Source organism: Rhinolophus sinicus, chromosome 17 (genome assembly GCF_057876585.1).
Source record: "Rhinolophus sinicus isolate RSI-liver-muscle chromosome 17, RSI-T2T, whole genome shotgun sequence".
NCBI classification, from domain to species: domain Eukaryota; kingdom Metazoa; phylum Chordata; class Mammalia; order Chiroptera; family Rhinolophidae; genus Rhinolophus; species Rhinolophus sinicus.
Window position 1 is genome coordinate 155,029,908 of NC_142517.1, and position 20,261 is coordinate 155,050,168.

A 20,261-nucleotide genomic window follows, 5' to 3' on the forward strand; every position below is an offset into this window, starting at 1 on the left:
ACAATGAAACAACTGATTAGGTGTCAAAAACAAGTGATTTGTACCCAAGAAGATATCATGCTGCTGAATTTCAATACAATGTTTGCATAACTGATAGATGGGATTGAAAAACGAGTATGATGATTTCTTAAGTGCTTCCTTTATGTATTTGTTCCATTGGAATATACAGATTTTTTTGTGAAGGATCTTTTTCAGCTATGTTAGCCCTTAAAACCAAGTTTAAAAGCTTGACTCTCAGATCACTAAATGTTAAAATATGACTTTCATATAAATTCAGCATATTCAATTATATTATTTTCACTAAGAATAATTATCAATAACTTTATTAAGAGGAAAGATTTTATATATCATTAAAAACTTTTAAAATTATTTTAAAATTATTTATTTCATCTTTAATCTAGTCTTTAAATTTTTCTATTTATATATTTATAACTAAGTATATGTTATATTTCATACAATGTAATAATACAGTAGTATATACATTACAAATAAATATACACCTATAGGATACACAAAATTTTTTCACTATTATGGGTTCACCATTCAAATATTTTGCAGTCCACTAAATTAATAAACTAGAACGAACAAAATAAAATGTTTTTCTGTGACAGTAATAATTGCATTGAAGACTAAAATAAGCAGTACCCTAGTATCTGTTATCATATGAGCACCAAGGAGGGCTGCATTCCCTTTCATGGGCCCTAATGAATATATTAATATTATTTGTTTTTTCTAACCTAAAAGTTATTATTTTTTTTTATTTTAAGATAAATTAAAACATTTTTATGAGCTCCTAAAAGAATAGTGGGACCTAGGTATGGTGCCATATGGATAAATTGGCCGTGGTACCAATACCATAAAAGATAAAATAAAATTTCTTATATTTACATTTCAGTTTCATTACTGTACACTGTTTGGTGCAAAATAAGCCACATATGAGGACCAGATATACTTTATAAGGTATAGGGTTAATGTGGCCACAACATACGTGTTTTCTCCAAGTAATTCCTCAAAGATATTGTCTTCCTGTTTGTAAGATGTGGATTCCTCACAACAGCAACCAGGACAAAAGAAAGGGGAGAACATGGACCTGAAGCTACGACCTAGGAACACGTAGCAAACAAAGACAGAATATGTACAGATAATACTAGAATTTAAAAAAAGAAAAAAACAAGCTAGGTAGTGAGGAGGTCTACTCTTTACTTAATTTAATTAAAACCCAATCTCCTTCCCATAGCCTACAGGGCTGCGCCATCCCATGCTCTCTTTTCCATCCCCTCCTTGTTGTCCCTTTGCCATGCCCCTATCACACTGGCCTTCAAACAAACACACTAAGCTCACTCCAGCCGAAAGGTCTTTCCTGAGACACTCTCTCCCACCTTAGGGTAAAGCTGCTCCTTTGTGTCATTTACGCTTCTACTTACATGTCCTCTTCCCACAGTCTTTCCTCGCCTCCCTTCCCCTCAACACTCTGTTACAACACCCGATTTTATTTTCTTCTTAGTAATAACCATTGTCTGAATCTGTCTTGACCATTTATTCATTTGTTTATTGTCTATCAACCCAAATGGAATATAAGCTCCATGGTTACAGAGGGAATGTCTGTCCTGTTCCACTGTAGCTCCTCAGTGCCTAGAACTGACAGGCATTCAAGAAATACATATGGAATAAAAAATTTGGCCCCATTTATTTATTTATTTTTTATGTTGCCATGACTATATATAACTATAATTGTAGCCACAATTAATAAATGTTTATTGAGTACTTGTTCTGTAGCAAGCACATTTCTAAGTGCTTTTACATGCACTAACTCACTTAATCCTCACAGTATTATAGTTAATAATTATACCCATTTTACAGATAAAGAACCTGAAGTATAGAGACGTTATGTAATTGGCTGAGTTGGGATTTGATCCCAAGCAGTTTGATTCCAGACTTGGTATTTATAACTAATATATATTCTAATACATAGTTACCATAGACGATCCAGAAGTGATTTTTTTTTCTTTTGAAAAATAAAGTCTAGATATTATTCTTTGGGAAATAATCACATTATTTATTCAATTGAGGGTGATTAAACTAAATCTACAGGTAATTTAAACTGAGAAACTATTGTGAAAAAAAAGGCTATTTGGAAGAAGACATACCTTCAAAGATCTAATTTTTAAAATGTAAACAGTATAATTTTGGGGGCCTCTTTCACCAGCCACCTGCAGCTATTCCCAAGCAGGGAAATATTTGTCGTGCCTCATTACCTATTTTCATTCTCTATGGGATAGTTGTGGGAAACCTACTATCAAATGGATACTAATTGGTAATATTCAGCTTTAAAAAAAATTATGGAACATGATTTCAAGTCCTCCATCCCACCCCCAGACACTGATTTTCACATCGGTCACGAGTCCTTCTGCTGGAACCTCTTCAATTTTCCATGCTCCCTGATCAAATTGCATTATCTACCCACCCCCACAAGCACTCACAAATTGATCAACCAAGAAGATTTATTTACTGATGATGTTGTGCTCATTAATGTGCCAGAGCTTTGGGAGGTGAAGTGTAAAAAATCATTCCTGTTCTTGGAGAACTTATGGTCTAGATAAGAAACAAAATTACTGGCATAAAAAAGCATTGATAGATGCTAACTAGACTTATTGTGGTGATCATTTATCAATAAACACATGTATTAAATTATTATGTTGTATACCTGAAGCTAATATAATGTTATGTATCAACTTTTTAAACAATGGCAAAATAAAATCATCATCATCATCAACAACAACAACAAAAGTATTGAATCTTAGAGAACAAAATACAGGAAGCAGACCTACAGCTCATTCTCCAAGTAAGAGACAGGGAATTTCAGGCAAATGGATAAAAGTATAAAGATATGATGAATATGGCTTGTTTGTGGACTTTGAGGAGACTTGATTAAAATGGAATCCGTGTTGGAAAAAAAAAAAAAAGTGGGAAATGCAGTTAGTTAGCAAATGAGAAAATATCACCAAGATGTTGAATCCTAGGCAAAAGCATTTAGATTCGTTTGAATGGAAAACTTGGAATTATATTTACTCTCATCTTTCTCCCTATGTCCCGAGTTTGTGGAGAAAGTAAAAGACTTCTTTTTGTTGAATAATTCCTTCCTGGAAGTCTTCTATTTGTAGTAATGGCAGTTAAACCCCTCTGAAGGTATGTTAAGAATAGTGGCTGAAACCTCAGGCTGGGATTTTTAGCATTTATATGTTTTTTCATAAGGCCCTTTTGCTATTTTTAACATTAAATAATTTGGTTTGGAGGAATGAGAGAAATTATCTTTAATGAAAGGTGACTTTTTTTCTGACAGCGAATAGATTTTTCATTTCACCTGGTCCTAGGACACAGTTACTTTCTTAACTATTGTAAGCTGATTTTGGTTTGTCTCAGGACCTGCAGTAATAATATATTCTATGTATCTGGGTAATACTTGCCCTAGATTTTATTTTTTTTAATTAAAACTTATTTCTATCACCCTGTGACCTAAATTATTGTCAAAGGAAAGAGGAAAATTTGTGGAGCATGTATTATGGACCAGGGTATTAGTCAGAATAGACTAAGATAAATTGCTATATAAAAAAAAAAACAATTACTCTCAAATCCCAGTAGTTTCACAAAACAGAGGCTTATTTCCATCATAGGTTGGCAGGGGTCCTGTTCTAATAGTTGCTCAGAGATTCGGGCTGAAAGAAGCTTCATCATATGCAGCTCCATTCGTCTAGAACACATGGTATCTGTGGCCTTAGCATCAGGGAAAGAGAGCACGGAAAATCACATACTGGCTCTAATGTGCTTTGACATATTGGCCAGAACTATTCCCATGATGAGGAATCTGGGAAATAGAGTCTTCCATGGATCCACGACAGGTGGGAGAACCAGATTCTAGTAGGCACTAGTGAGACCTGACATGACCAAGCGTTGGACTGATGTGCTTCATGTGCCTTATTTAATCTTCACAAAAGTTTTAAGGACTAACGGTATCCTCATTTTTGCAGATAAAAAAAACCATAGTAGTTTGGTGAGGTACATAGAATGAGATTTGGGTCAGAGGTCCTGGGTCAGGAATCTCAGGTCATTTCTGTACTAGTTGTAAGACTAAGTAGCTGACATGTCACTCCTTCTTCACCATTAAGTTGTGCACATCACAACTGGGTGGTTTTCCTTGCCTCTTGTTGGTATTAGGTGCCCCTCTTATGCTTTCCCATAGCAATCTCTGCTATTCTCCTGTCATTATATTTATTGTATTATAATTACAGTTATAATGGTACATTTCTTGAGGAAAGGCTGTTCTTATTCATAGTTTTACCCCTGGCACCTAGTCCAGTATCTGGAACTTGCTTAATGTTTAATATTTATTGAAGTAATAAATTCAAATACTTAATTTTCTGGTCATCTGCTGGTTTAAGACATCACTTAAAAGTGGAGATGTTGATAATGACACAAAGTAACTTGCCATATTCCAGAAAAGCATAACCAAGATATGTACCGTGTTTCCCTGAAAATAAAACCTAGCCGGACAATCAGCTCTAATGTGTCTTTTGAAGCAAAAATTAATATAAGACTCAGTCTTATTTTCCTATAAGACCAGGTTTTATATAATATAATATAATATATACCAGGTCTTATATTAATTTTTGCTCCAAAAAACACATTAGAGTTGATTGTGCAGCTAGGTCTTATTTTTGGAGAAACACGGTATTTTTACAAATTCCTGTTTATTTTTTTTTATCTGTAACAAAATTACTTAATATTACGTAGGGGCAAACTATATATAAAACTCACATGCATGTGTATTTACTATTGTATTAGTTTCTCAGGGTTGCTGTAACAAAGTACCACAAACTGTGTGGCTTAAAAACAACAGAAAGAATAGTCTTACAGTTCTGGAAGCTACCAGGCAACAAGAATGGTTTCTTCTGAGGGCTGTGAGGGAGAGTTGGACCCATGCCTCTCTTCCTGGCTTCTAGTGATAGCTGGCAATCCTTGTCATTCCTTGGTTTGTAGATGCATCATTATAATCTTTGCCTCCTTCTTCACATGGCCTTTTCCCTGTGTGTTTCTCTCTCCTCTTCTTGTAAGGACACCATCATATCATATTTGGGCCCACCCTAATGACCTCATCTTAACTTGATTACATCAGCAAATGCCCTATTTTAAAATAAGGTAACATCCATAGGTACTAGGAGTTAGAACTTCAACATATCTTTAGGGGACACAGTTCAACCCATAACAATTATGAATAATATTTTTTTAAATATTTGAGCCAACAATATTCAGTAGACTTCAAATAAAAAATCTAGATTCCCAATTCTCTTTAAAAAAAATCAGATGATCTCCAAAGAGAGGATCTGTCTTCCCATGTGGTATCAACCCCCTGGAACTTACAGATATCTTCCTCTTTTTGGGGGCCTATGCTCTCCAAGTTTGCTACACTTCACACTGGTCACTAATGTCTGCCTGGCCAAGTTTTAACGTCAGTTAAAACCAAAGGCAAATTCCATCTTCAGTACTCAACATTAGTTATGACAGCATCAAAATACCAGCACACTTTGTTCTTACACTCAGCACACTTCGTTCACTACAGTACTTCTCTGGGCCTGACGATTTATGATTTTGCAACTCCTATTATTTAAAACAAAAACAAAAGAAAAATCAGCTCTACAGATAGAGACAAAGTTTACTAAATTCATTTTGTTGTATAGTTTTTCTTTGAGAATCACAATTTTATTTACTACCAAAAAGAATTTATTTATGACACACTGTTTCAGAATGACTTACTTAGAGTCTGGAATATAATCAGATATAGCCCATGAGAAATAAAAAGGTAATGTCAAAGGAGAAAAGAAGGTCAATAATCACTTTTCAACAAAAGCAGCTGCAATGATGCTGGCAATAATTAAGAAGAGACAGAAAATAAACTGTATTATATGACCCAACTGTGGGCAAGATAAAAAGATGCTGCATTCACAACAAATAAATAAATACTATGAAAAGACATGAGTCAACTTTTAAGGAATACACAAAGAGAATTTATATGTGAGAAAAGAAAATCCCTGAAGCGACTCTTCAAATGAGGGTAAAATGTGAATTTGTTCTCAAAGTTGTTGTCTTATTTATTACTAATAGAAAGTGGTGACTCTATACAGCATGCAGGGACGCTGGATTTAACAAAAGGGAGCAACGGTATGTCTTTAAACCTGAATGGGTATGAATCTCTATCCCTCAGTCATTAAATTTTACATGTTCATAACTCACTTCATCTTTACGCTTCAAGCCTGCTTCCCTCTCTGAGTTAGAAAACCCTGTTTTCCTGTCACCTAAGCTACAAACACCTCTGCATGCGTCCTGATTTTACCCTCAACCACACTCAGTCAGGGATTTGTTCTTGTCATTTTTTTTTTACCTCTATGATGTATTGAGAGAAATCTATTTCCTTTTTTCCTTCTTTACTGTCTCCACCTTCATTAGGCCCTCTCCAACACACACCTTTTACAAAACTGAGCTGTGAATAATAAGAGGAATTCATTAAGGCAATTTAGGCCTTCATCATTCCCTGTCTGAACTATGACTCTTCCTGGAAATTGGTCTCCCTGCCACATGCTCCTGTAGGTTTTCCATCCCCATCCCATGGCCATTCGTACTTCTGTGTCCTATACAAAATATTCTCTCTACTCAAATGCATTTACTACTTCCTTTCACCTTTTATTACTCATCCCTCAACTCCATCTCACTCCTTCTGTGGAGGCTTCCTCATTGAGTCAGTTTCCTTCCTTCTGTGCTCCTCTAGCATCTCTCTGTTTACATTTCAATGCACTTAATTCTTAAACTGTGGTGCACTGGTCTACAGTCTCCACAGCCTGGAGCTTGTGAGAAATGCAGAATCTTAGGCTGTACCCCAGACCTACTGAATCACAATCTGCATTTTAAGGAGATCCCCAGGTGATTCTTATGCACATACAAGTTTGAGATGTGTGGCTAGAGATGATGTTATCAGAGGTTTGCATTTCTCTTTTATACTGAACTCTGAGCCCCTGGAGATGAGAGATACACATTTCATTCTGAGGCCCCTAACACAGTGTCAGTGTATGATCTTGTAATATGCAAATGATAAAAGAAAATGGAAACAGATGGTTCAGTGGTTACCCAAGTAGTCATGGCAAAACCAGGACTCCTTAGCACCTACATGCCAGAGCGTTTCTACCACCCATGCTGTGCCACTTACAAAATGTCTTACTCATTTTTAAACCTCAGAGATGATGGACGACGCACATAAAATCACAAGGCTATTTTAAGTGGCAAAGAGGACTCTAGAACACAAGTTTTTCTCTTGACACTTAGCTGAGGTTCTTTCCACTGTGTCATTTGGCCTCTATCTGTCTGAAGAACAAATTGGAAACACATTAGTCTAACTTCTGTTCTCGCAATTCAAGTTTCAAAGAGCATCTGCCATGATAAAAAAATACATATTTGTATTTTCTCCAGTGTGCTTTGATTCAGTTGGTCCTGGGTTACAGTCCAATAAGTCATGCTCAATGAACGTGTTTGTTTTAAACTTAAAAGAGAGACCCTAACTGAACCCCCCCCCCCAAAAAAAAAAGTAAGAAATAATTATAAATAGAAATATAATTAGCTAATTCACCAATTTCATGTTTTCTGTCTGGCATTGTAATTTGTAGCTTGTAACATTACATGCATTTTATAGTACATTTAAAAAATGCATGATATATAATGGTTACAAACTTACATATTGAATAAGATATATTTATACTCCAACTGCGACATTTACTGATGTATTTCCAGTGTGCATGCATATTTTGGGAAGGAAACAGATAGGATGTTAATATAATGCCACCAATGTTTTGCTTTACTTTGTTTCACCTTTGAAATAACAAAGTTATTATGTCTTAAACGAGCTATTCATTCATGAAAGCAACAAATATTCAATCGTATGTACGCTGTGCGCGAGGTACTGTCATAGGCTCTTGTCATGAAGATTGTCATGCGGGGTCTCTGGTCCCGCTCCTCACATAAGAACACAGGATATGGTGAGGCCAAAAAGGAACACCCATATATAGGGGAGTCATACCACTATATTCTCGCAGGAGGTTGCGTTGGAGACACAGGAAGCAGGAGCCACACTATCCGCAATCTGCCGTCCACTTCTCTCTGCCAACCAACCTCACTTGCTAGCTGCAATCCGCCATGCTAACTGCAATCCGCTCTTGCTAGCTCAGCCACCATCTTCTTGCTAGCCCCCATTTTCTGCTAGTATAGCCACAGCAGTTATCTTAGTGCCCAATGGCTCACTAGTTACAGCTGACGGCCAGCTAGTCAAAGCTGATGGCCATGCAATCACAGTTGATGGCCATTTACTACCCGAGTGAGCACCTTTCCACGTGAGGGTGAGAGCCTGGAAACTGCTCTCCTGGCTCTGTCCCCACAGCTCTGCCCTCAGAAAATTCTGCATCCAAGAATCTTACGGACTAGTGGGGGACACAGCCAAAGAAGCAAGCAGTTGTTACAAAGGAGTTTTCTGAAGGTAGGTGTAAACAGGGGTACTACAAGGCATATAGGCAGAAAGAGCATCTGGGCCAGGCTTGGAAGACCAGAAAAGCCTTTGCAAAGAAAAGGACCATGAAGCTACGGTCCCAAAGAAGAACAGAATTTAGTCAGGCAAGTTATTCAGGGTGGGACTTTTCAGATAGAACAACTGCATGTGCAAAGGCCCTAATCCAATAAAAAGAATGGAAGGTTCAGAATAGCTGCAAGTAATTTAGTATGGCTAGCGCAGAGAGTTCCTGGTGGCAGGGAGGGAATGGTAGATAGAGTAATGGGGGTTAATGCCAGACAGGAAAGCAAGGGCCAGATCATGAAGGGTGCTGAATGCCCTACAAAGGAATTTGGATGTCATTCTAAATAATAAGAGTAATATGTAATACATTTCTAGTGCTTGCTATGGGCTCCACATGGTCCTGAAATTATCTCACTTAGTCTTCACACTGGATGTATGTTCAAGGTACAATTACTACTCCTGATTTTATAAGACAATGAAACTGAGGCCCAGAGACTAAAAGCACTTTGCCAAAGTTGCACAGCTAAGAGGTAATAGAGCTGGGCTCCTAAAGGCAAGAGAAAGGGACATGATGTAATTGTTTTTATAAAGATCATTCTGGCTCGGGTGTGAAAAATGTGTTTGAGAAGTCCTTTCAATAATCCAATGAGATAAGATGAAGTCCAGGACTAAGTTGAGGCACTGGGGGAGAAAGAAAGTAAATGAGGCGAGAGATATTCGGGGGATTTAGTGATGAGTTGATAAAGTGTGAGGCTAAGTATATGACCAGATGGGCTTCTCCATACAGGGCATGAGTACCAGATTTTAGGACATATATTATACAATCAAATATGCCTTTGCCATAATTGTATTTTTAATTAAAAGGACTTAAATATCAACTGATCTCTGAATGATGACTCATAAATTAATTTGAATAGTGACATAATTTAAATGAATAAATTGAAAGACCTAGGTTTCACTTTATAAAAAATAATATATAATCTAACTATGGTGTTACTTCATTCTCAGCTTATGTTCCTTATAATACAGCTGTCCCTTTTTTCTTTTCCCTGCCAATTCTAATTCCCTAGCAGAAGAAACTCATCTGTGACTGTTTTTCCAACGCTGTCAGGAACTCAAAATTCAGGTGATTTCATAGCAAATTTCAGTCTATCCCTTGATAACTCAGATTCCAGGTTGTGAGTCTCTTCCTTGATCTTATTCCTCTCTCTTCCTTGTCTCTGATTGTCCCACTTTGTGTGTCAATTTCTACACCTGGGCTTCCCACCCAGCAATGCCTGCCATTCACGTTTCTTTGAACCTTGGCCTCTTTAACTCAGGATCCCTATTACCAGCTGCCAAATCAATCTATCAGCTCATTAACTTGTTCATACTTAGCAGTCTCTTCTGATTTTTCATATAAATATTACCCATAATATGTATGAAAATGTCAACTAATTAGTATTCTCTAGTGTCCAATGGCCGAGTCCATCCCTGAAAGGACACCTTTGAACTTTTAGAACTTTGGTCACTTACTCTCGTGATGTGCCTGTCTGTTTTCCTCGGGGGTTATGGCCAAGTTTGGAACTCTCACTATCACACCTTTACCTCCTCACCTTTAAAATGAGTAGCCTTGTGTTTGCATTTCACGTCTTCACCCAACTTATAGTCCTGCTTGTATTTTTGGTTCTGATTTTTCATATTCTAACAAGTTCCAGGGCCAATGTTATAAACAGCCATTAATCTCCATTTTAGATTAAATTATTATTAGAATAGCAAAAAATATGATAATATATGGCCAAATTTTAAAGATAATCTATCAATAAAGGGAAAGGTGAGGGATGAAAAGTTTATATTAAAAAAATGACAGAGGAACACACAGTACATTTATAAAAACTTAAAACACGCAACGCGAACTAGTACCATGTACTTAGGCATTGTAACTCTTTTTTGTACCTCAGTTTCTCTCTCAAGAAAATAGATGCAATAATATGCTTATGTCATAAAGTGAACTAACATAAATATTAATCCACTATTATGATCATTTGATGCCAGGCCCTGTGTAAAGAATTTTAACACAGTAGGAGCATTTACCATCTTCTGAATTTTTCCTTTCATCAGCTCAGTAAGCAGATCGTTATTACTGATCTCTTCAGTTGTGATTTTTTTCTTCAAAAAATTTTTTTTTATAATTTTGCTGCACAATGAGCAAACTAAATTGTTTCAAGCAACACTGTAACTTATGAAAACTACCCATCATCTGTTTGTATTAAATATTCAACTAACCAGTAATCTTTAGCTCTGAGTGATAAAATACATCCATGGGCTGCCATAATATAGGCATTTAGTGCCGCTGGTCAAAAAGCAACTTGTGAATGCATCTTCCTGCTGTGTGAAAATCCATGTAACCATGGAGTCTGTCCCACAGCAAGGTTGTGGGAGCCAGTTTGAGTGTAAGCCTCCCTGAATGAGGTCCTGTTTGGACCTGGTGTTGCCTTGAGGAGGCTCGAGCACACCGAGTGGTCACATCCAGGACCTCACTGGGAATTTCCCTTTAACACAGGCATGACTCAGGTGAGAGAAATACAACCCAAAGTCCTTACATATAGGAATTTCACGTTGCCAGAGGTGCACCCATTTCTGAATGTCTTTTCCAATTGTCTGATTTCTCTGTCATAACCTTGCTTGGAAGTTTGGGTCCATGCTACAGTAAATTGCCAGCAAACTGAAAATGTTGGCAAATTATCTTTTTGTCCAAAAAGCAATCATGTTTCTCTGAATTCATAAGACAATTCTCTGTTTAAAAGTTCTGGGACATTCATATAGGAGGACGGTGGGGGAGCCACTGTGAGCGAAATCTCTGAAGATTTAGTTTCCGTTTGACATTGGCTGCCAAAAGAGGGATCAAGGGGAATTCCCTCTAAGCTTGAGAAACTCCCTAATAGATTCGCTGTGAAAGGGAAAGCCAGACAACTCTGGAGTGCCATCATCTTTTCCTCCAAAGAATATGTGTGATCTTTTCCAAAGAGGAGAGAAGAGATTCTTTGTTATCTTGAAAAGTTGGGGCCATCCTCAGAGGTAACATTTAGGCCACTGAAGGAATGACTCACATGAGGTGAATTAAATGGAAAGTTCCCAAATTTTCTCATAGATAACCTTGGAACAAAGTCTCTCATGAAGATTTCTGTACCAAGAACCCACAGTCTCTTGGGAACAGTGGTTCCTGAGTTTCCTGATCTCCCGGCTATCTCAAGACAATCAAGTTGTGTTGGAGTTCAGAAAACAAAATGAGACGATGCCCCAAAAAAATCCCCAAATTTCTGCACACACAATGGAAGATTAGATGCATTACCATGAAATTTAACCAATTTTGTTCAGTACTAGTTCACTGTATCTTTATATACAGACATAAATGCGATCTATTGTAACTTAAAAATAAAGTAGCCAACTTGGTTCACTAAGAATTTCTTTAATATTTTAAAACTAGTACAGTGGGTACTGCCCAGTCTTAGGCATATAGCTCCACCATGTGGATGAGCCTCTGCAAATGACACTGACAACAACTTTTAGAAAGAAGATGGTTACAATGAAAGTTAGAGATGAGAGGTCAAACCCTTGTTTGATATATGAGAAAAGAGAACCAGAAAGTTTAAATGATTTACTCAGTCACACAATAACATCAAGCCTAGAATTTGTGGGAGGAGGGCTCTTTTTATTAGAGTAGTTGCTTGAACCAATTAAATATTACTGTTAATTCATCCATTCATTAATTTTAATTATCAAATAATCAGGTCAAGCATGTCCAACAAATATTTACTTTTCTCTACTCATAATCTAAGCCCCCTTTCTATTTGGTAGGCATTTGTTGTGAAAATCTGGTGAGGCAAAGCCCCACTTCCTTCCAGGGAACTAGAAGGAGCATTTATCCTCTCTGCTTACCCAGAGAATTAAAATGCAGGCTTGTTACTTTGATTTAGCCAACAGGAAGCTCTATGCAGGAATATTGGATCTGTAGGAAGCAACAGAATCAGGGGTTGTTGGGGGTTGTACTGGAGGCAATGGAGCAATTAAGTCAAATCACAGTGGTGCTAGGTCTTCACACTCGCAACAGCAAGGATCCAGGGGTGGCACTGCTAGTGACAATGTGCTCTCCAGGCTAATCCTGAGATATGAGCTTAGCTACATTGTGTTTCCCAGACTCTCATTCAGACTATTTTCTGAGGTTGGTTCTTTAGCCATCTTATGGACTATCTGAGCCAACCCATATTCTTCCAGTGTAGAACTAGAGTCCGTTTGTGTTGTGCAACCAAGACCCTGACATTCTTACCAGCCGTGAGTTGCAGCACAGAGTCTCAGTGAAATTGGCAGAATTCAGGGCTTTTATCTAGACTAGTTGAGGATGAAGGAATTGAAAATCATACTTAGTCATTTCAGGGATGGAATTTAGATCTGCCTGATTCTAATATGCAAAAGTGAAACAGCTACTTCAATTATTTCCTGTGGTCACTGGAAGGAAAGCCTACTATCCTGTGGCCATCGTGCTGTGTGGTCATGCTCCAGTCAACACTCCCACTCAGTGAGTCAGCCCAGTCTATGTTCCAGATATGTCAGTAAATGAGTCTTCAGATTGTTCCAGGGCATATGCATTGAATCATCTCCAAGCTTCAAGACTTCTTAGCTGATACCACGGATCAGAGAAAAGCCCCACTGTGTCCCACCTGAATTTTGCACCTACATAGTCCATGATCATAATAAAATGATTGTTTTAAGCAGCTAATTGTGGGTTGATTTTTTTTTTTTAACACAGCAAAGATAACCAGAACAGGAACCTACATCAATTCAGTAGCTAATGGACTGGTCATATGGCCAGGCAGTTGGAAAGAGCGGGATTAGGGGACTGTGGAGGATGGTTGGAGAAAGGTTATGTTGAAGAGATATGTGTATATTTCTCAGGAAGTTCTATGTTTACCATAGGCCTCTATGGATAAGGTGACCCACTCAGTCGATATATTCAACCTCCTCTCTCAGCAATGCCAGTGGATTCAAGAACCAAATGCTCGTCATGGAGGGAATGAAGATTAGCTATGGTTTCAACAACATGGAGTTCTCCTCAAAGGCCATCTGGCTACAGGTCTGATGCATGTTCCATTTTCTATTATAAGTAATTGATCATGAGCTCCTTGAAAAGCATTCCGGCTAGGGGAACCAAATAACTATTTAGTGTCAAGCTGTCTCTGCATGATACCTGTCATTCTGGGGAGATGGGGAATGGGCAGCATCAGTTGTTCTTTATTGCAGTAAATATTTATTCTGATTTTGTTTTGCTTTCTGTAGCCATTTTTCTTTGTGATTACACTATCTTAGATTAATTGGTTGCCTTATGCAAGACCACGGTATCCCACGCAAAATAGCTTCAGTTTCTAAAGAAACAAGCAAGGCAATGGGCTATGTTCAAGGGATTCACTGGTATGATTGCACACTCCATTATTTAAAAGGAACTAGTTATTGAAGAGTCAGATGAGCTGAACTAAAGGTCAACAACCCGGGAATTGAGATACTGTCTTTCAGGATATGATTTATTCTCAGAATAAATGATTACCATATGGAAGTTATTTTCCCCCGTGACCAAAATATGACAAGTCTGGAATCCCAGGGTTCAAAACTGGGATGGGCTTCCCAGAATTATACTTACTGACTCACTTGGCAATTGTTTGCTTTCTATTATTATTATTGTTATTGTTATTATTATTTTGTCTTTCCAACTTTGAATTTTGATAGAATAGACCACTAGAATCAAAATTTCAGCTAAGTTTGCACCTAATAAATGTGGGTTCTTTGTGCCCTATGTAAGCAGGTAAAAACAAAAAGGAAAAGAGAAAAGACTGTTACTATTGCTACTGTATTACTATAAATATGTTTGTTCCCCTTCAGGTAAAGTAGATTTACTACCACACTTGTGGATAGGGAGAAAATGTCAGTATACAAGTACTGCAACGTGATTTAAGCAAGTCCATCAGGGGCTCAGACCTCTCACCATATTGTGCAACGAATCATAACCCTCTGACATTCAAGCTAGAGACAAAGGAAAGTGTGATGGAGGAGGGGACTCACAAAACCCAGTAAGGCCTCAGGTGAAGAGCAAGCTCAGTAGTACCCTATTCCCTTTTTGCTATATCATGTTGCTTTGTTGTTGTTGCTATTTGTTTGTTTGCAAACTAGAACTCTGACTGATACAGTTTCTTAATTTGTTGGCTCATTTGTCAGGAAAATGATACAAAAAGCAATAGTCCAATTTAAGTTTATAACTATTAGAATGTAAGTTTGCATCTATTTTAATTAAATTACATTACTTAAAGCAATTATAGCTCTAGAAGCTATTATATTTCAACTAAATGGTCATATAAAAGTTTTCAAAATAGAATTTGTTTTAAACATTTCATCAGGTATTGATTTAAGCCTTAGAGAGATTCTCATATCTGGATTTTATAGTTGTAAAGACTACGTGGAAAGTTACTGATTTTTAGAGAGTATTTTTATGATTAAAAATATTTACTTCTCAAATTCACATAAAATCTTTCCTATATTGTTGCTTCAAAGACTATAAAATACTTAGGAATAAATTTAACCAAAGAAGTAAAAGACCTGTACTCAGAAAATTATAAGACACTGAAGAGAGAAATTAAAGAAGGCACAAATAGATGGAAACACATACCATGCTCGTGGATAGGAAGAATTAATATAGTTAAAATGTCCATACTGCCTAAGGCAATATACAGATTCAATGCAATTCCTAGCAAACTACCAAGGATAGTTTTCACAGAAATAGAACATATAATCCTAAAATTTATATGGAACCATAAAAGACCTCAGAGAGACTCAGCAATCTTGAGAAATAAGAACAAAGTGGGAGGTACCACGATATCTGACATCAAATTATACTACAAGTCTACAGTAATCAAAACAGCATGGTACTGGCATAAAAACAGACACATTGATCAATGGAACAGAATAGAGAGCCCAGAAATAAATCCATGCCTATATGATCATTTAATCTATGACAGTGGAAGCAAGAATTTACAATGGAGTAAAGACAATCTATTCAATAAATGGTGCTGGGAAACCTGGACAGACACATGCAAAAAAATGAAGCTGGACCACCACCTTACACCATATACAAGAATAAATTAAAAGTGGATTAAAGACTTAAATGTAAGATCTGAAACCATAAAACTCCTGGAAGAAAATATAGGAAGAAAGTTTGCGGATGTTACCCTTAGTAGTGTTTTTACTGATATATCCCCTCTGGTAAGGGAAGAAAGAGAAAAAATAAACATATGGGATAACATCAAACTAAAAAGTTTTTTCACAGCAAAGGAAACCACCAATAAAAACAAAAAAGCATCCTACTGAATGGGAGAAGATATTTGTCAATGATATATCTGATAAGGGGTTAATATCCAAAATTCACAAAAAAGTCATTCAACTCAACACAAAAAAAAACATACAACCCAATTAAAAAATGGACAGAGGACATGAAGAGACTTTTTATAAAGAAGACATACATATTGCAAATAGATAGATGAAAAAATGCTCAACCTCACTAATCATTAGAGAAATACAAATAAAAACCACAATGGGATACCACCTCACCCCAGTCAAAATGGCTATCATCAATAAATCAACAAACAGCAAGTGCTAGCAAGGATGTGGAGAAAAGGAATCCCTTGTGCACTGCTAGTGAGATTGCAGATTGGTGCAGCCACTATGGAAATCAGAATGGAGATATCTCAAAAAACTGGAAATGGAATTACCTTATGACCCAGCAATTCTACTCCCAGGTATCTATGCAGAGAAATCCAAAACACTAATTTGAAAAAATTTATGCACCCCTATGTTTATCGCAGCACTATTCACAATAGCCAAGACATGGAAACAACCAAAATGCCCATCGGTAGATGACTGGATCAAGAAACTGTGGTACATTTATACAGTGAGGTATTACTCAGCCAAAAATAAGAATGAAACCTTACCATTTACAACAATATGGATGGACCTAGAGAACATTATGCTAAGAGAAATAAGTCAGAAAGAGAAATACCACATGATCTCATTTATATGGAATCTAAAGAATAGAATAAATGAACAAACTAATCGGAAACAGTCTCATAGATATAAAGGAAAAACTGAGGGTTGCTAGATGGGAGGGGTGTGGGGATGAGGGAGAAGGTGAGAGGACAAGAAAACACAATCGGTAACCACAAGATTGCCACGGGGATGCAATACACATTTTGGGGAATATAGCCAATAACGTTGTAAAGATTTTGTAGGATATCCGGTGGTCTCCCTAATAAGACAAGTGTCTTATTAAGGAGACCACTTCAGGGATGGTGTAGATTCCTGATCACTGCACTGTACACCTGAAGCTGAAGCTGAACAATAATGAATGTCAACTATAATTTTATATATATATATATATATATATATATATATATATATATATATATATATATATAATCACAAGAAGTGGAGTACAGCATAAGGAATAGAGACAGTGGAAATATAACAGCTGTAACAGCTGTGTGTGATGTCAGAGGGGTAGTAGATTGGGGGAGGGAGGTTATCACTTTATAAGGGGTATAAATGTCTAACTATTACATTTTTGTACACCTGAAACTAATTTAAAAAAGAAAAGTATTTCCTGTGCTAACATCAACATAAAATTTCAACTAGTGTCCACCATGAAATTGAACTCTTTTCTTAAATATTCTAGATAATGGTTGAATTGAATCTTAAAATAGAGAACTACTACTTTAGTATATTAAATTAGGTAGCTTATTTTTGTGGAAAAGAGAGTCAAATTTTGATTCTAAGCATTTTTCATTGTTGGAGAGACTGTAGCTCACCATGATATATAACATATTAAAACAACATATAAATATTTTGAGTTTTAAAAAATGCAAACCAGGTATGAGATGGAAATAAATATGTTATAAATGTTAGAATTATTTTCTACTGGATAAAAAAATAAATTCCAGAAGTATACAAGCTTTATATCATACAAAGAAAATAATATAATCATTTGAGGTCATTGGAGTCTTTCAAAATAAATTGGTAGTTATGTAAGAATATTATTTCAGTGTTTATAAAGCAATTTATCACAGAAAAAATGTTCAATTAAGATCCCCAAATGATTTACCACAGACATTTAAGGCATATCCAAATATTTCCACATAAATTAAACATGATGTAATTGAGTGTTACATTAAGCAATGTGTCACTGTTGATACATGTGGAAATCACAGAATCTTCACTGATTACAAATTTTTCACTGTATTAATGTAGGTATCAGGTATTTTCATGAGGATCATTCTATAAATCAACTTTAAGGTACCATTTTAAGGATTGAAGTGGAATTTTCAAACGTCTTAGTCTACTTATACAAACTCATATACTCTTTAGAATTTAATTCATAAATAAATACCGTTAGGATTACTTCAAGGAAAATGATATATTTAAATAAGTCAGTTTCCCATTGTATCTCTTTGTGTTCATCAATATATGAGTTATTATCTGTTAAAAAGTGATGGTTTTTTATGGTTATTTATTTTCTATTTTAGCATAAACCCATTTAATGCATTGATTATTTAAGAATTCTGCTTTTTTATTTCCAAATAATCCCCCAAATTATTTAGCCCTTATTTATTTATTTTTATATCTAGATGTGCACCAACAACAATTTAGGGCAGTTTTTTCTTAAAGGAAAAATAAGAATGGAAAAGTTAAATGGAGCCAGGAGTGAGGTTAACATCTCAAAAACATACACTTGCTAGTGATGAGCTGCAAATGTGGCTCCAAGCTCTCTAGCAGCCAGAGATATTCCTTAAATAGCTTGGGGCTATCTTCACACAGAAGCCAAAAACCAGTATGAATGACCTTGAGGCTATTCAGCCTTTCTTAGTACAGTATAAGAAGATTGCAAGTAGACCGCACTTTACACAATAGATTTGTTACTGAGAAATTGCACAGAAATGAAAATTGCACACATGGAATCATGTTATAAATGTACTAGTGGAGAGATCATAAATGGTTCCTTTTAAAGAAAATCTATAAATGATAGGTGGTATAACATGGAACTAATACACTTACTCCTGTTATATATTTAGAATTTTTAATATGGATTTTCTGAAGAGTTGGTGTATAATATTATGGGACTATCCTTTCATCTCAGTGTCATGGTAGAAATATTCAATGTATGCTTGAATTTTTCAGGGAATGGTTTTAGTCTACATGTAAAAACCTCTAACTCCTGTTGTTTTGTATTATGTTTATCATATTTCATTGCCTTTGTTCAATTTTTCTGAGGGCATAGGAAAACCTACACAATTAGATTTCTGTATGCAATACACATAATTTTGGAAATATAAATACACATATTTATAGCCATATTCAAAGATAACCCAAACATTCACAAGCTAATTAATGTCTACTATGCTAAAGTAAATATTAAGCCATGTATCACTTAATCTAAAAAACACTTTTGCTTTTACTAAAATGTGTAATCTTTTATGATTCTTGAAATAAAATCAATCAGCTTTATTAGAGATTTGACACTCAAGAAGGGACTTATAAAGTATCAGTTTCCCATTTCCCAGGTGACGAGTACAAGAAGTGGAGAGGGTAAAGTTTTGCTTCCTCCTGTATCTTGGGGACCCCACGTTGAGCCTAACACAGTAGATTTTCAGTGATCATAGTTAAATGAAGATTAAGTATTTGCATATTATTCCATGATGACACAGCTCAAATTTTCACCTGTGATAGTTAAATTAGGCCTCAGAAGTGCACTTACATGTCACCTATATAAACAGAGAAATCAGCCCATGGTGTTACATTTCCATTTGGAGAAGCATAATTTTCTGTACCTAATATCTGGTATTTTCAAATGCTAAAAGCTCTAACTCAAACAACAGAGTCAAATTAGAGACCTTGCCTATAAGCAAGACTTCATGATGAAAGGAAAAGCCCAATTTATATTTATTAAGTTGAAAAGTGCTTTAGGGAAATGATCCACTTGGAAAGAAATATTTCAATTTAAATAACTCAGACAATAAAGCACTAGCAACACAAAATGAGGGAATAATCACTACAGACAGTAGATACCTAACTAGTTTACTCCAACACATGAAAAAAGTAGAAATACTAATCAGCTATAAGACAAACTATGAAAACCAAGTGACGAAAACTATTTTAATGACATGAAAAAGAACAGTTAATTTCCCCACAAGGCATCTAATTATACTGAATACATGTAAAGATTTAAAATATTTCCTCTGTTTGCAACAGAGAATTTGAATCAAAGACAGGAATAATTAGAAGATAATCTTAGTGACACAAAGCCATTATCATTTAGTTCTTCTGAGAAATTATTTAACCAAATACAGTGCTATTTAAGAGCTAGAGTTGAGTTAAACTTTCCTTATGTCCACTACTGAAAATGAAAATACAGCCAGTCAGCCAGGGTGAGAGTAAAAATACATTAGAGAATCAAGTATGAATAACAAATAGAACTGAAAGGTAAAATACTCATATCAAGATAGAAGGTAAAGTAAAAAGTGAATATACACTAAGAAGGGAGCCTTAAAGCCGTGTTGATGATAAGGCAAAGCATTTTGTTAAGAGGAAG

At 35.9% G+C, this 20,261-nt stretch overlaps 1 long non-coding RNA gene across 4 annotated transcripts in view; it reads left to right on the forward strand.

The window, feature by feature from the left end:
* The window catches only part of LOC109445174 (uncharacterized), a 43,104-nt gene that overhangs the window by 14,868 nt on the left and 7,975 nt on the right, over positions 1 to 20,261 (forward strand). For 3 of the 4 annotated variants that reach the window (XR_012497812.2, XR_016019561.1, XR_012497814.2), the window contains one exon: positions 13,556 to 13,712. This is a non-coding gene — a long non-coding RNA (uncharacterized LOC109445174). Of the gene's footprint in view, positions 1 to 13,555; positions 13,713 to 14,512; positions 14,713 to 20,261 lie in introns of all 4 variants that reach the window. The other variant, XR_012497813.2, reaches the window with a different exon arrangement.